The sequence below is a fragment of the Manis javanica genome, chromosome 8 (assembly GCF_040802235.1).
Source record: "Manis javanica isolate MJ-LG chromosome 8, MJ_LKY, whole genome shotgun sequence".
NCBI lineage: Eukaryota > Metazoa > Chordata > Mammalia > Pholidota > Manidae > Manis > Manis javanica.
Window position 1 is genome coordinate 21,298,401 of NC_133163.1, and position 17,729 is coordinate 21,316,129.

Consider the following 17,729-nt stretch of genomic DNA (forward strand, 5'->3'; position numbering starts at 1 on the left):
GGAGATATCCCTGATTCCCATCTTTCCTTCATTTTACCACACCCAATCTATTAGCAAGTTTTGATGGGTCTGCTATCAATATTTACATTGACAACTTCCTTACCTCTTTACTGGTACTTGGTATAAGTCACTCACTCCCAAGCCAGACTGGCTCCAACCAGTCTGACAAAGTTGCTTTGTTACACCTTACCATTCATATAAAGGAAGAAACAGTGGGGCAGGCTCCCAGCCACAGCTTGCCCCTGTGTGACAGAATGGGGCCCTGTCTGTCCTCTTGCTGACCTTGACTTTGTAGATTTGCTTCACAGAAGACCATTTCTTAACCCATATTTATGTATAATTCAAAGTCCTGATAAGTGGCAACCACATAGGGACCCACCTGACAACAGACATACAAAGCTCAATTCCTAAGTAAAGCATTTGCACCTGATCTTTACCTTGCAACACTCTCTAGATCTTTTTGTTCCCAGGTCAAGAACATTCCTGTTCCTTCTGTCATGCTTTATCTTACATTGAGATCTCTTAATGATTTTTCCTTTCTTATTCCAGGTTTGTTCTAACTCACTTTTATTAAGACAGTATTTTTAATATATAATGGACTTTTACAAATTAATAGAATAATCCACTAGAGAAAATAGACACATAGAACAAGGAAGTCAAAGGCAAATGCCAATTAATTGGCCCTTTTACTAATTGAAGGACTACAAAATAAGATAATCATTTTCTTACTCTTATGAGTAGAAAAAACAATGCCCTGTCATGGTGGATGAATGGGCCTTATGATGGATTGCTTGTGAGAGTATAAATTGGTACAAACTTTATGGTGGATGGAGGGAACCAAGATCCCCAAATGCTTTGAGTCAAGAAAGGCAGATAGTGCATACAAGGTACAAAGATTACTCAGGAGGCTTGGATGTACTGAGCATGATAGAACAGATATTTTGGGGAGGAAATAAAAAGATCCATATTTAATATATTAAGTTTGTGGCACTGACTAGACATCCATGATGACAAAATGGGTGTAAACAAATAGAGCTCAGTGATGTTTGAGCTGAGTAATACTTGGAGGATTTATTGTATGTAGAGTGTCTAAAACCATTAGAAATGATTCACCTAAGAAAAAACATAAAGGGGGATAATAGAGAAAGGAAGAGTGCCCACTCCCAAGACAGATTGGGAAGAGTGTTAAGAGGACTGACTACATAATTTGCACAACGTAGTACAAAATGAAAATGGGGGGACCCATTGTTCAAAACTCATTAAGATAATTTCAAGATGAGACAGTAGAGCATTAAACCAAGAATGTGGCTGTATGGCTGCACTTGTCACACATGCATAAAGCTGGCCCTGGGAGTCAAGTAAGGGAGAGTGAGGACTCAAGGCTAGCGAACTAGGAAGAAAGGGAAGAGGCTGTCAAAGAGAACAGTATTTTAACAAGGACTGGGCCCTGATTGGCTTAAGTTACTCTACTTCCCTGGCCATGGTCACTGATTGAGGTGTGGGAACATGACCTAAGAAGTCTTAATTTGGTGACTTTCAGGACTTTTGCTTGAAATGCTCAGACAAAATATTTCTTTCCTCTTGTCAGATTTGAATGGGGAAACAAAGCTCCAGTTGCATTAGCAGCTGTCCTATGACTCCTATGACCTTCAGGAGAACTAAGCTTAAGACAAAGATGACACGGAGGCAGAGCAGAAGATGGAAAGAAACAGGGTTCTTAATAATGACTTCTTACAACTAAGCCTTTTGGTAGGTAATTTATTACATTCGCAGTTATCATAGATACTGATTTTATATTTTCTGTTTATCATTGTTTTTCTTTACTCTCACTCTCTGCCTTTTAGTTGCATACAATTTTGTGCATTTTACCCTGCTTATTTGGTGACTTGGTTTTAGGCCTAGATTGTAAGACTGTCTGTATTTTCTTGCTTTCCTAGAACTGCAGGGGCCTATAAGCATAGTCCCTAGACTCACAGTGGAAAATACCATAAGGTAAAATAGCACAAGCTTTGGAATCAGTGTCAGGTATACGTACTCTCTCTGAGCCTCAGATCCATCATCTATAAAGTGGACATCATGGTTATTTTGCATCCTTGTTGCAAAGCATATATCAAGTGCAGGGCATATATTAGACACTGAAAAAACTTCATATGTCAGCAAACATGGCCTCAGGGGTCTTCTGCTTTGATCTTATTCTACAGGTTGAGGACTTTAAATCCCAAAGAAGTGATGCAAATTGGCCATTGTTGTTCATACAACATTGAAAGACATATAATGTAGCCAGAAGGTTTCTTGATACCTAGGTAGAATCCCTTTGCATTTCTTGAGGTAGGCAGCCTACAGGCAGGGGTATTCCATGCCCAAATGTTTTGTTGAACTTGCTTTAGTGGTACACAGTGGTGTATTTTTTTTATGCTTAGTTACAAGTATAGCACTTCTCTTCCTCCACCCAGCCTACTTTATCCATGCTGTGCTCTTTGGCACTGAGTCTGTGGTCCCATGTGACAGATTATCAACCCCTCCTGTTGGTTTTAAGAAACAGATGCAAAATGGTATATAGAAATAGTCCATTCAGTCAGAAGTCAGGCAGTTACCCTCCAATACCTGTTTTCGGGAGAAACTGCTGAAAGCCTTATTGAATTCAAAATAAAATTAAATTGTGTTCTGTAACATGGCAGGCTATGAGGGTGGAAGGGGGATACCTGGAACCACCAGCCTGTCTGCTTAGTCTCGTACCTCCTTGTGTGAAATTGTAATTAGAGAAACAGGGCACAGCTATCTGTTTTGTTGTTTTAAATCTCAGGGAGCTTGGTTTAAAGGAGGGATTTACATTTCTTAATAATCATCTGTTTATGAGCACTCTAAAATGTGAAAAGCTCAAAATCCAAAAATTTCACATATCCCATAGGATGAGGGAAACCTGAAGGGTGTCATCTGGGTCATTTTTGCTTTTTTAGGAATAGCTGTTTGAAGGTCATCAAAGTGATCAGAATTTAGGCAACTATTAAAAGTCTCAAGAGAAGAATATTTTATAGGATTCCTTAAGGGTGAAGATTGGGTTACTGGACTATAAGTTACATTAGAACTGTGACCGTCTTTCAAATTCTCAACTGAATTTCCAGTACTGAACTCTGTGCAAGGTACATAGAAATGCATATTTGTTGAATGAATGAGTGAGTAAATTAAAGTGATGTGCTGGTTAGTTTGAAGAGAGTTCGAGATCTGTCTCCTCCATTTTGAAAGAACCCACATTTTCTGCAGAGCTGACTAAACTTCGACACCGAGGATGCCATAGGCCTGGGCAGCAGGGCAGGGCAAATAGGGCCAGGAAAACCAAGAATTCCACCCTGCTTAGTTTCAAGAGATAATGAAAATAAAGGCTTTTTATGGCTGTTTAATTTCAACGAGCTGAATGAGGGACATGTGTTGTTTAGGCCTCCCAGAAGACCTTTCCTAGTTTGCTTCATGCCAAGCAGGATGGAGGGGAGGGCTATACTTCTTTTTATGGAAGTTGAATGGGGGAGGTGATTTCCCACCTGCCTCTCCACCTAGAAATAAGGGGCCAGAATCTCAGGGAACCCAGTCTGATGCAGGGATCCCTGATGCTTGAATTCACCACTTTGAATTTTTTTTCTTCCAATTTTTTTTGTAGCAAATATCACAAACATAAAATTTACCATATTCACCATTTTTAAGTGTGTTGTTTGTGGTATTAACACATTCATAATGTGTTACCTTCACCACCATCCTTCTTACGAAGTCTTTTCATCTTGTAAAACTGAAACTCTCTCCCGATTACTCCTTCCCCTTAACCCCTAACAACCACCATTCTACTCTGTCTCTGTGATTTTGACTGTGTACCTCTCAGTAAAGAGGGCAAAAGGTGAGTGGAGGAAGGTCGAAAGATTTTAGACACAGCTGTTAGTGGCAAAGAGAGAAAATTTGGAAATACAGGTTTTGTTGAAGGGAAACAGATAAGGAGTGAATGTTTCTTGAGCGCCAAATGCTCTACCTGCTCTTAAAATTCTCACATAGTCCTAAAGATGGTTTTCATTTTACAGATGGTTGACTGAGCTTTATGGAGGTGAAATAATTTGCCTAAGCTCGGGTTAGTAGAAGTCAGATTATAGTTAGGTTGGGATGGATCTCTCCACCTCCTCAGTCTGCAGGAACAAATGGTTTCCACTTTACTAAAAGTTGACAAGAGGCTATGGCTTCTTTCTGTTCACAGAAGACACTTTTGTTCTGGGAACACTCCTTTACTTCACTGTACGTATGTATGTATTCAATACTCTGAAAAGATGGAGAGAAATATATTGCCTGGGGCCATGATGGCATTCACTCTGTATACTGGTTCTGTACTGACTTGGGGGTCAGCCAAGTGATCAATTATGGCTTTCCCCTTGCACTAATAATGTTGGGTTAAATGAGTAAAAGGAAAAGTGTGTTTTCAGGGAAAAAAAATCAGTATTTTTGTTTGAGAGAAGGTTTTCTACACTCAGCTCATACCACTTATCTTCTGGAAGTTTATTCCGAAGAGGAGCTCCCTAATGCAATCAAAGCGGCCCTGGCTTTTGAGCATGTCACAGCAGAGCGAAGCAGGAATAGAGAAACTCAGAGGTTGATGCCCTGTGGTCATTGAAAAGTCTCACTCGTTTTTTGAATTTATGTATGTGAGCATGGTAGCCATCCTGCCCAGACTGCCTCCCGGTAAAGCTGCCGCATGCAGCCCTCCTTGACATGTTCTGTAGCAGCAGCGTGCCAAAGGCAGGAATCAGTCTGTCCCCAGAGCAGGCAAGAAGAGGGTGAACTGTTGGCAGAGAATTTTAACATGATAATAAAACTGATTAAATTCTCTGTGTTCTTATTATTACCACTTTTCAGTCATCCTAAACAATATCGGTGATAAAACACTCCCTACATGAAATAATTTTCTGGTATAAATTCTAATTGACTTAAATACCCCAGCGTTGAATTTTAATAGTAATATATTTGTTACCCTCATTTATATTAAAATGTTTTTAAAAACATTTTTACATTTTCTGTATTTCGTCTAAGTGAAATGAGACAGTCACACACACACAAATATACTGTATATATCCACTGAGATGAAGTATCTGAAGTAGTCCAATTCATAGGAACAGAAAGTAGAATAGTGGTTGCCAGAGGCTGGGGGAAGAGGGACATGGAGAGTTGTTTAATGGGCAGAGAATTTCCTTTTGCAAGATGGAAAAGTTCTAGAGTTTGGTTGCACAACAATGTGAATGTACTTAACGTTATTGAACTATATACTTACAAAATGGTTGCGATGGTAAATTTGGCATGTTTTTACCACAATCGAAGTCAGCATACATACCTTTTAATAAGCATTGTATTAAGTATGGAAGTTAATTTGGACAACTCCTAGTAATACAATCAGACCCCAGCACTTGGGACATAGCTTATACTCATTTGTCTCAAGGGTAAATTCCCATGGATTCAGAATTGTTCACACTCATTTAGGGCTCAGCACATGTGTCCAACCCCTGTGGTAGTATATATTTCTGTTTTATATAGTACATTAGAAACAGCTGGAGCACAATTGTAAGGAAAAAAGCAGTTTAATTATGTCCCTCAATGTGACCACTGGGTATTTTAGGCTTTGCTTTTACATATAAAACAGTGAAGACATGCCAACTGTGAAATGCAATTATTTTGTTTGATAAATGCCAATTTTAGTCCATAAATGAAATACATTCATTTCCTTTCATGACTTTTTGTGAAAATAATTGTCACATAAAGGAGGAGGAGGTTTTTTTAAAAAAAAGGAAGTACTCTGGGTGTCAAGTATGCTAGAAACTGAGCAGTAGGATCAGACTATACTTCCCAATTATTTGAAAGCAAATACTTCACTAAGTACAGAAATTGTGGCACATGGATAAATCTGAATTTGAATTCAGGTTCCACGTTTTCCTGGCTATGGGCAAGGCATTTAAACTCTTGTCTGAGGGGGATAACAGTACCTCCCATGGAAGGATGTTTTGCCATGAATAAAGGTAAAGGAGAAAATGAGTGCAGAGTGCCTAGCAAAGGTAGCTATAGGCACAGAGTAAGCACAGAATGTGTTAGTGCACTAGTTAGCTCAATTTACCAAAGCAATTCACCACCACCTGGTGGCTTAAAACAACAAATTTATTCTCACAGTTCTGGAGGCTCAGAAGTTCAAAGTCAAGTCAGCAGGGCTGTGTTCCCTCTGAAGGCTCAGGGGGAAAGCCTTCCTTGCCTCTTCAGCTCCACTCTGTTTCTTGGTTTACAGCTGCATAACCTTCATCTGTGCCTCGTTTTCACATGTCCTTTTCTCTGTGTTGTCTAATCTCTCTTGTTATAAAGACACTTGTCAATGAATTTAGGGCCCACTTGGGTAATCCACAATAATCTCATCTCAAGATCCTTAATTACATCTGTAAAGATCCTTTCTTTAAATAAGATCACATTTGTAGGTTCTAGGACATAAACTACTGTTTTGGGGGGCCACCATTCAACTGCTACAGCTAACCATTATTTATTACTTACTAAAATGGTGTACGTATATTGGGATCTGTGCAGAGCATATCCAAGAAACAATACAGGCCTCCCTTCCATAGTCATGTGCCAGGAGAAATTTGGTTCTTTGTCTTTTCTTTTCACTGTAGTTGGGAGAAACTGGAAGACCTTAGAAGCTCCTTCATTTCAGTGTTTTCTTGTGCCTAGATTTTGGCAACTTAAAGTTCATTAACTTTGTTTCTGATGAACTCTTGGTTGTAGCACTCTATTTTAGGGAGCAGATGGGGAGAGGTGAGTGCTTTGTGGAGGGAGATGTCATTCCAAAGCTAAGAGGTTACAAGGAAAGAACAGATCCCTGCTGGGATATAAATATATTAAAGAAAAGAGAGAATTAGGTTGAAGTTAAGTGGCCCAATTAAGTACTAAGTACACAGTGAGATCAAGGCCTCGCCTCTATTCACTGATTTTGCCTTTTGCCTGAGGTTTTCTCATGAGCTTTAAAGCACCCAGTGTGAATTGCTCAGGCTCTGGACTTGGCAGGAAAGGGACTGTTTTGCAACCACCCAAGCACAGTCAACCCAGATGATGTCATTCTTTTGTCCTTTCATAGAGGAGTAGAATAAATAAGAGGCCACTGCTCTGTGTTTAGGCATAAGTTTTTGGTCTGCCTCTCATTTGAGCTCTGGTCATTGGGAAAGGGGGTTGAGGTTGAGGTAAAATGAGATACCTGACCATAACTTCTTCAGAAACAATGTAAGAACATTTCACAGATTCAGGAAGACATCTAGTCCTAAAAAAGATTAATGATGCCTAATGCTTATTATTTTCCAGACACTGGTCATGTATGAATCTTTAAATAACCCAGTGCAGTATGCTTTAGACTCCCCCCATTTTACAGAGAGCAAAACTGAATCAGAGAAACATTATCATCCTTGCCCAAAATCACACAGCAAGTGAATGGTAGAGCCCAGCTTTGACCCAGACTGACCTTAGAGAATGACTGCTTAGTCACTAAGAACAGATTCCTCTTCAAACACAAGAGCAATGACCTAGCTAATATTCAGAGTGCTCAGTGGGAGTACATTCAACTGAGGAAACTGTACTAGCTGAACCTGTTATCTGAAAGAGGATAAAGATAATTTTGGATAAAAACAAAGTGTTTACTATTTATAAGGCCCAGGCTGAAAGAACTACAATAATGAATTACAGGAAAAAAGATTATGGGAGAATTATGAAAGAGAGATGAAAGAAGAAATGAAGAACAAAGACTCTGGTACACATGGATAAATCTAAATATTAGCTATAAGAAGAAAATGTAGGAAGTTAAAAGAAAGTGAAACAAATATAATTATGAAAGAATTAAATTTTTTCCATGAACTGTGGGCAGTGAAAGTCCTTTATATAAATGAGGACAGTTTTTAGCTTTTATCTCAGATTAGTTTTCTCTCCTCAGAATGGATAGCCCAATAAACAAACCTTCTATGTATAAATATGTAATAAAAATTGAAAGGTAAAATGTGGTGTCAAAAATACTTCCTGTTGATACCACAATTATAAGGCTCCTAGCCTAAGTTGATTCTACTCAGAAAATGTACATTTTGGTTATTCCATTTTTGATATTTTACTTTGGTGGTGAGGACTATTTTTCTCCCTCTTAAGCGTTTTGACTTCTGTTCATTCTGGATACATAGTGATCCTTGATTCAGCCCAGGTAATTCACACTTTTAAATGGTCATATAGCATTAATACAGGTGTCAAAAAAATGTCAAAATTACTCCTTTCAAGAAAAAGCCTTTTGAAAGTTCATTTTCATATGCATCAGGGAAGAAAGTGATCTCCTGTATAAGTTGGTGCTGTTTGTATATTACATGAGGAAAAAAAATACTTTTCCACAAAAAGGCCATTATAGGATTATTATGAAAAAGCACCTAACACACTTTGAAATTTTCTCCCAACTATTTATATTTGAATTTTATGTATTTTTATTCTAAGTTTAGTATCATGAGTTAGCAAGATTATCTAAAGGACTGCATAAATGATGATTGCACAATTCTATATTGTTTATCTGCTGTCAAGTTTTGCTATGGAAGGAATTCAGGTAACATTGACAAAGAACTCAAATATATTCTAACTGGAAAAAGTGTTCATGGTTGCTCAATTTCTGAAGTTAAAAAATTGGAAAACAGTATAAAAGTGAGTTACTTAGGAAGCTGAACTTACATAATGTTTCTTTACAATATAATTGACTAACTAATAAAGGTATGTTTCTACTGTAAGTCACAGTACAATGTAGTTTGGTCGGGATGGCGTCCACTCCGTGTACTAATTCAGGGACATAGGCTCCTAACATTTAGTGGCTTTGCTTTTCCCTGGGACTTCATTCTCTTCTCTTCTGGATGCTGCATTGGTCTGGTAGAGAGCGATAATCGAAAGCATAGGAGGATTGTGTGGGAAGGTTTACGGACCTGGATGTCACACTCCTTACCACTGTTTATTTTTTCCCATTGGCTAGATTGTAATCACTGAAAGGGAGGCTGGAAGATGTGTATGTAGGTGTGTGCCCAGGATACAGAGAAGATGGGTTTGGTGAGTATATCCTAGTGTTTGCCATACAATAACTAGTCATGCCTTTGCTTTGCAAGTATGAAAAGAACATGGATGATTAAACTCTATAGCGATCCCATTTATATTTTATCACTGACAGTTTTTCCAAGTTAGTTACATTCTATTACTTCCTGATAGCTATCAGCGTGAGCCCTATTGCCCTCACACTATTTCATTTAAGTGTTTGAACAACTCATTATTTTAATATGCAGCTTGCTTCTTATTGTATGTTAGGAATAGAATATAAATGTTGCATTACTTTCATAGAAGAAGCTTGTCAACATGCTGCCTTTTAAGTTCACTTAGATGTATCATCTCCTAATCTGTATTTAAAAACATAACGTTCTTCAGTAGAGGCTTGATTATTGACAAATGCTTTGTAGTGTTTGTCACCACAGGCCTCTGTGTGGCTTGGGCACTGCACTTTGTTCTTGGGCAGCACTAAGCTCTTCCACTTAAGAACTTTGAACCTAACTTTGTGAACTTTCATGAAGAGAAAAGCTATCCAGCAAAACAAGTAGATCTACTCTCTTTGATAGCACTTGTAAGAATAGTGTTGCTTTGGATTTGACAGCAGTTGGGCGAGGAAGTTCAGTATACAGCTGGGAAAGAGGGTTGTGTCAAAGGAGCTAAGCCACTGGGTTTGACTTCTTCCAAGGAATGCAGTCTGATTCTGTGGGAAATTTAGGGAAAGACAGTTTTATGAAAGTCTAATGTGCAACATGCAAAAAGTAAGTGAGTAAGAAACATCCATATCTTGGGTGATTCTTTCCTTAGAGCAATTTCTACCCCTTGACTGGTCACAAAATAACTTGGCTCAGATTGCCTGGATTCCACTGCCCCAGAGAAGGAAGTTTTGTTCAAACCACCGGGATAGTTTGCAGCGCAGGGACGGAGGCAAGGGAGTGTGGTGCAATCTACCATTTCCCAATTCAATCATCATTATCAAATGGGACAAGCCATCTTGGAGAATTTTAACTAAAACAAGAAGGTGCTGAAGGGTCTTAAAGAATATGGGAAGGCCCTTTGAGTAGGTGTTTCCTGGTATTGTTGGGGCCATGCCACTATGTATGTGCCAACTCTACCTGTACTAACGACCAAGGCAAAAAGGTAAAGAAGCAGAACAAAGTCTCAGGCCCACACATTGTCTGATCATGGTTTTATATTCCCTAATCTGTGAATCAGCAGCAGAGCAATTAGTCATTACCATAGTATGCTGGCCAAGAGAATGACATTTGCTGATAAGGAGCACAGGAGGTGTGTCAGGCACACCTGGGAGCAGCTGAGGAGAGGTGCCTGCCTGGTGCTACAGCTGCAGCTGCAGAGGGAGAGAAAGATCCCCAGGTGGACACCAGTCAACTGAATACATTGAGAGGCCCCTGATTCTCTCTGGCCAGAGGGAAAGGGAGACATATTTTTAAGCAGCTCTAAGTAGGAAACTCTATCTTATGTCTCAGCTCAAAACTACTTAACTTTGTTGCTCATCATTCTTTTCCTTCTCTTTTGTTCCATTCGTTGATGAGGACCCTTCAGTTTGGCAAGTCCTTGACCTCATCCACTGACCTGACAGACTAGTTGAGTGAGTGTCTGAAGTAAGTGCACCTAGTGACGCAGGTATGTCTCATTTAGGTTCTCTGTTTTTTCCTCCAAAAAAGGTCATTCGTACTTGGCAAGGAGCTTTGGTTTTAGGTCTTGTTAACCTTCCTCATGTTTGGAAAAAAGTTCATCCCTTACCATTATTTGACTCTGAAGCTAGGTATGCCAGATCCATTTGGGGTTTCTCTTGAAGAGCTCATCTGTCCAGCAATTGGACTTACCTGGGACACAGGTGAGAACTTAGATATACACAAATATGGCATGTACCTATTCAAGGGCCTCTTTGATCCCAGTGTGAAAGCATCTGCATTTGACTCATGGGAAACCCTCTTATGCTTACTTTACATGAAGCAAAAACTAAAATACTCTGTCAATCCCCTAATAAAATCAAGCCTAAATCCAAGTTGGCTAAGGCATGAGAACTTCCACAAATAGAGGGTACTTGAACTTCAAAGCTTCAAATTCTGTTCTTCCTCACTTAGTCTTCTTTCTTGTCTACCTTGGAAGGCTAGGATTGACTTTGGTAAGGGAGTTGATACTATTCATTCCAGTTAATGGATTATGCTACTGGATTAATGGGATTAACCTAGTTATTGGTTGGCTGAGGTGTAGAAGTAGGAATAGAAGCTTAAAAAAAAAGATCACAGAACTGGCCCAACTTCCATGAGATCTTGGATATCATCAAGATAGATGCCAAAGCTCAGTACAACACTAGAGGTTGAAAATGTATCACAGTATTTAATATGCAAGTATGACTTTCCTAGAAGGTAAAGCTACCTAGGGAAGAGCTATCCAGTAGGACCAGACAGTCATTTGCCTAGCTAAAAGGTTTGCAAAGATAAACGGACCAGCAGAAGAGCTAGAAAGATGTCCGACAAGGTAAGGAGCGGCCACCTTCTTGATGGCCTCAAGTTGACTTAAGCCAGAGTAAGCAGCATTTTCTAAGGGCAGTTATTGAGTGGTGTTACTTCTTTGTTTCCATAATACCATGAGTTTTTAATAAAACCTTATTTAAATATTCCTGATTTTATCTGGCTGTTGTTTCACACACTCGTTCTGGGTAATGTCCATCCAGAGCAAGGGTGCCTTTTTCTTCCTTGTAAAAATGTCCACTCCGGGCTAGGTGTGGCCCTGGCCGTGCTTCAGAGGATCAAGGTGGAGTCATGTGTCTGTGATTGGGTCAAATGCTAAAGGGAACCAGGCCTTACCTGAGGTCAATGAAAATTCATCAGCCCCAAAAGGAGGATTCTTGTGCAGGTGGATTTGGAGCTAAGGCAGAGCCGCACAACTAGTGTGCTTGGGTGTGTTGCGAGTGTGCCTCAGTATTTAACCCCTTAATCCTTAGGGAAGCAGGCCAAAGTCTGGGGAGCTAGAGTCTCTATGCTGGTTACATCTGGTTGAAAGCAGTCTCATCCATTTACCTAGTGTGCATGCAGTATGATCATATTCTTGGTGTGCCATTGTGTGAACAAGTTTGGGAGCACTGCTGTCATGTATCACTTATCAGAGGACCTAGGTTTGATATTGTGAAGGAAATAATCTAGTCTTCCTTATACTTGGTTATCTGGTTCCCAGAACTACTGCAGACTAACATCAGAAATGATGAACTGGGAAAATGTCTACTACAGAACCTGTAACTACAGCTGGTTTCTAAACTGTAAGTGCTGGAAGACCTGGCAGTGAATGGGTATAGGTTGCTGCAAACGATGGACTCTGGAACATTGGAGAGGATATGAGCTATTTAACTAAGAGTGAAGTAGCTGTGACAGTCTCTAGTTAAAACTGACAAACCACTCTTACTTCCAGTGTTAGTAGTGTGTGCCTGTGATAATCTGAGCTACTAATGAATTGTCATGTTCATTATCTCCTTAAAATATCTCCCAGGCCAGCCTCCTTTGTATTCTCCTAAATTATATCACCCCTTTTCTTAAGAGGCAGGGCCTCCACATATAGTTGTGCAGTGCACAACCCACATGACTCTTTGCTAAGAACCTTGATATTTGCCATTGTCTACCAAATAGAGGTCAAACCTTATAGTCCGGCACACAGTGTCTTCCGCGACCTGGCTTAGGTCTAACTGAATCGGTGAAGATAGTGGCAGGAAACAGATGGCTGAGAATTTAACTGAGTTTAGCTGAGAATTTAATGAATTTAAGGTTGAGGGAACCAGTCAGGGATGATGAAACCCAGAAGTTAGACACAATAGAGCGCATTCCTACCCCTGGGGCTGACTGGACAAGGAAAGCAGGAGTGATATGAGACCCCAGAGAGAACTTGGAGCCAAACAGAGACATCCCAGACAGAAGCCATAACCATAGGGCTACCACTACCAGAGCAGCCAAGAGGCGAGGAGGAGTCTGGGGATAAGTACCCACACTGTCTCTCTTCCTGTACTGTGACTTCAAGCCAGTGCCCCCATTGACAAGCCAGCTGGAGTCTAGAATGCAGTGAAGTGTGGATGATGCAGTCCATAGGGGTCAGCCTCCGCAGGGCAAAAATGTTGGCAGAATGCCTCTGGAAGAAAAGCCGGCACGTTCCTTCCCTCCTTCCAGTCCTCTAATCCTACATGTTAGGCGTGCTGTTTCCTCTTCTTAATGGTACCGTGCTAGTTCATACTTCTGTGACTACTCATTCTTACGCCTCAGTCTGGAATGCCCTTCTCACCAACCCTATATATTCATACATTTGAAATCCTACTCATCCTTCAAATCCCAGCTTAAAGGTGACCTTCTTAAAGATTTCTCTGATCCTCTAGGCAAGGAGTATGTATGTCTGGCTTGCAAACCCTAAAGGATTTATTTTCTTGCCCTTTACAGAAAAAGTTTGACAATCTCTTCTCTAAACCTGTGCTGTTCTATACTGGAGTCATTAGCTACATGTGGCTTTTGCAGCCTTGAAATGTGGCTAAAAAATGGAATCCTAAATTTTAATTATAGCAGTTCCCTCTTATGCATGGGGGATACCTTTCAAGACCCCGAGTGGATGCCTGAAACTGTGGATAGTACCCAACTCTATATATACTCTGTTTTTTCCTGCACACACATGCCTATGATAAAATTTAACTTATAAATCAGGCACAGTAAGAAATTAACAACAATAACTAACAAATAGAATAATTGTAACAATATACTGTGATAATAGTTATGTGAAGGTGATCACTTTTTCAACATCTCTTGCACTTGACTCACCCTTCTTGTGATGAAGTGAGATGATAAAATGCCTGCTGATGAGATGAAATGAGGTAAATGATGTAGGCATTGTGATGTAGGGTTAGGCTACTATTAGGATTATTTGCTTCCAGCCTGCAATTGACTGTGGTTAACTGAAACCACAGAAAGCGTAACCATGGATATGGGGGACTACTGTAACTGAATTTCACGTTAAAAAACCAATACCCAGTTTGGTTATGGAAAACTTTTAAGTCTGTTTACAACTTGGGTATAGAAATCTGTTTTCTCATGAACTTTACTTACAGACCAAGCATTTTCAAAGAAAATTTAGTTTCTGAATTGCAATGTCATAAGGACACACTGACTGACTTTTGAAGACTTAAGAAGAAAAAGGAATGAACTAAATCTGAATAATTTTTATGTTGATTTCATGCTAAAATGACCATATTTTGTATGTATTTGGTTAAAAAAAGTAGATTATTAAAATTCATTTTACCTGTTTCTTTTTATCTTTCTTTAATGTGGCTACTAGAAAATTTACAATGACATAGTGGCTTGCATTGTATTTTAATTGGGCAGTATTGTTCTATACAAAAACTCTTTGTAATAATTTTTATACTGCTGTGAACACATCTGTCCTCCTCTGTACATAGTAACTTCCTTAAAGATTGGGATATAGTTTAAAGAAAATCTGACTTAACATGCCTTACATGTCATAAGTACTCAATAAATATAGTATGACTTGAACAAAAAAAAAATTCCATTCAAATGCTGCTTCTTGGATCTGGTGGCCAGTTCTTTGAGTTTTTAAAAGGGAAGTATATACCGAATTTTAGTGAACTTAAGGGGTCTTAGGATTGTAATCACAAGTGCTTCCTTACTGTAAGATTGAGGCCTCAATTCATGGACTTCTTGCAGAGGAAACGGTGTTTGGTAGAATCTTTTCTCACTGTTTTTAAGAATTTATATAAAGCTATTTCTAATTTTGAACTACAGAGGATGCCTAACTATATAGTAAAGCAGATACTTGCCAAGTAGTTATGCTATACCAGAGATACACTGTTGTATTTGGAAGGATGCATTTTTAAGTGCTTAGCACCAATTAAATATATCATAGACATGACCAATAATATATCAGAAATTCAACTCAAATCAATAAGTGTTCAATTCAAATACAAAAACGAAGCATCTACAATGTGCCAGGGATTGTTCTAGGCCCTTGGGATAAACCACTGAATAGAAATCAGCAAAAATATCTGTCCTTTGGAGTTTATGTTCTATTATGTTTATTATAACATGATAAATAGTTAAATTACATAGTATGTTAGGAGTTGGTAAGTGCAATAAAAAAAAGGAAAAATATTGCAGAATGAGAGGGCCCATGACTGCAGCATGGAACATTACAATTTTGAGGAGGGTGGTTAGGACAAACTCACTAAAAAGGTGTCATTTGGGCAAAGGGTTGATGGAGGGAAGGATTTATCTGGCAGAAAAACATCCCCAAACAATGATGAGTCAATGTCAGTGGCCTGGTTAGGGGTCTGTTGGTGCGATCAAGGAACAGCTGGAAGGCAGAGCAGCTGGTACAAAGCCAGCAGGAGGGAGAGCTGTAGTAAATGAAAGCAGCGGGCAGTTGGGGCCAGGTCGTATGGTCCTTGATGGCCGCTGTGAGGACTTCAGCTTTTGCTCTGAGGGAACTGGAGAGCTACTTAAGAGACTTTATAGAGAGGAATGAGCTAATCTGACTTGAGTTTTAAAAGGGCTTTCGCTGACCTGCTGAGAACATTCCAGAGCTTGGCAAACTGTTTTGTAAAGGGCCAGAGAATAAATATTTCAGGCTCCGTGGACATACGGTTTCTCTCATAACTGTTCAGTTCTGCTGGTGTTGCACAGAAGTGGCCATAGACAATATGTAATGAATGAGCAGGGCTGTGTTCCATGAAAACTTTATTTATGGACACCAAAATTTGAATTTCATGTTATTTTCATGTGCCTCAAAATAGTTTTCTTTTGATTTTTTTAACCCCTTAGCTCTACAAAAACAGTCAGTGGGCCCATTTTGGCCAGTGGGCAGTAGTTTGTCAGTCTTTTAAATAGACTGTAAGGGGACAAGAGAAGGACAGTGGAGACCATTTAGTGATCCAAGGAAGAGAGAGGATGGTAAGCCAGACCAAGATGATAGCAGTAGAGGTGTAAGAAGTGGTCATATTCTAAATATATTTTGAAGCTTAAGCCAAAAAGACTTGCCAATGGTTTGGATTTGGGGTGTGAGAGAAGAGCCAAGGAAGACCTCAAGGTTTTCATCTGAGCATCTTCAAGTGTGTATTGCCATCAACTGAGAAGGGGAAGGCCATAGGTGAAGTGGGTTTTAGAGCAAAGCATTAAGAGTTTAGTTTTGGACATGGTGACTTTGAGATGCCTAGTAGACATCAAAGGGGAGATGGTGAGGAGGCAAATGGATACAGGTTTGGAGTTTGGAGAAAAGTCTGGTGTGGAGATACACTTTTGTAAATCATTACAAATAGACAGTATTCAAACTCTTGTGACTACATGAGATCACCTAAGGAATTAGTGTTGATAGAAAAGATAAAATAATCCAAGTATCGCAACATTAAGAGGTTGATGCAAAGAGAGAAAGCAGCAAAAGCCATTGAAAAAGAGCAGTCAGTGAGGTTTCCCTGATGGAGAACCAGAATAGTGTGGTGTCCTGGAAGCAAAGGGCAGAAAGGGTATCAATGAGGAGGAAGTGAATAATCATATCCAGTCCTGGTGATGGGGCAAGTAAGATGAGGACTGAAAATTGACCATTGGATTTAGCAATGCCGATTCATGGATGACCTTAACAAGATAGGTTTCTATGGAGCTGTAGGATTGAAAATCTAGTTAGAGTGGGTTTACAAGAGAATTGAAGGGAAGCAGTTTGCAGCAGTGAGTAAAGGCAGTGTGGTTTTTCTTGGTATGTGACAAAGGAGCCAAAGAAATGATGGGGGAGAAGTGGAGTCAAGAAGGGATTTTTTTCTTTGAGAGGGCATCTCTCATATTTATTGATCAAATGGTTGTTAACAACAATAAAATTCTGTAAAGGGGGGTCAATGCTCAATGCACAATCATTAATCCATCTCAAGCCTAGTTCTCGTCAGTCTCCAATCTTCTGAAGCATAACGAACAAGTTCTTACATGGTGAACAAATTCTTACATAGTGAATAAGTTCTTACATGGTGAACAGTACAAGGGCATTCATCACAGAAACTTTCGGTTTTGATCACGCATTATGAACTATAAACAATCAGGTCAAATATGAATATTCGTTTGATTTTTATACTTGATTTATATGTGGATCTCACATTTCTCCCTTTATTATTATTATTATTTTTATTTTTAATAAAATGCTGAAGTGGTAGGTAGATGCAAGATAAAAGTAGAAAACATAGTTTAGTGTTGTAGGAGAGCAATTGTAGATGATCAGGTGTGTGCCTGTAGACTATGTAGGCAATAAAACATCCACAGATGCAGAAGCTTTCTCTCAAAACAACGGAGGAGGGGGTGAGGTTCTAAGCTTCACCACTGTTGTTCCCCGATTTCTCACCTGATGGCCCCCCTGCGACTGTGCCTGTCTTAGGTTGTTCCTACCAAGAAGGGATTTTTTTTTAAATGTGGGAAAAGCAATATTATGTTTGCATGCTGATGAAGGTGTCAATAGAGAAGGAGAATCCCAAGTATGGTAACTTTATTATTTTACCGTAACACAAAGAAGAAAATCTATACTTGATTTACTAGAAAATGGTCACCCTTGTTGATAATTACAGATGTATAATATAGAGAGATAACATAAAAATA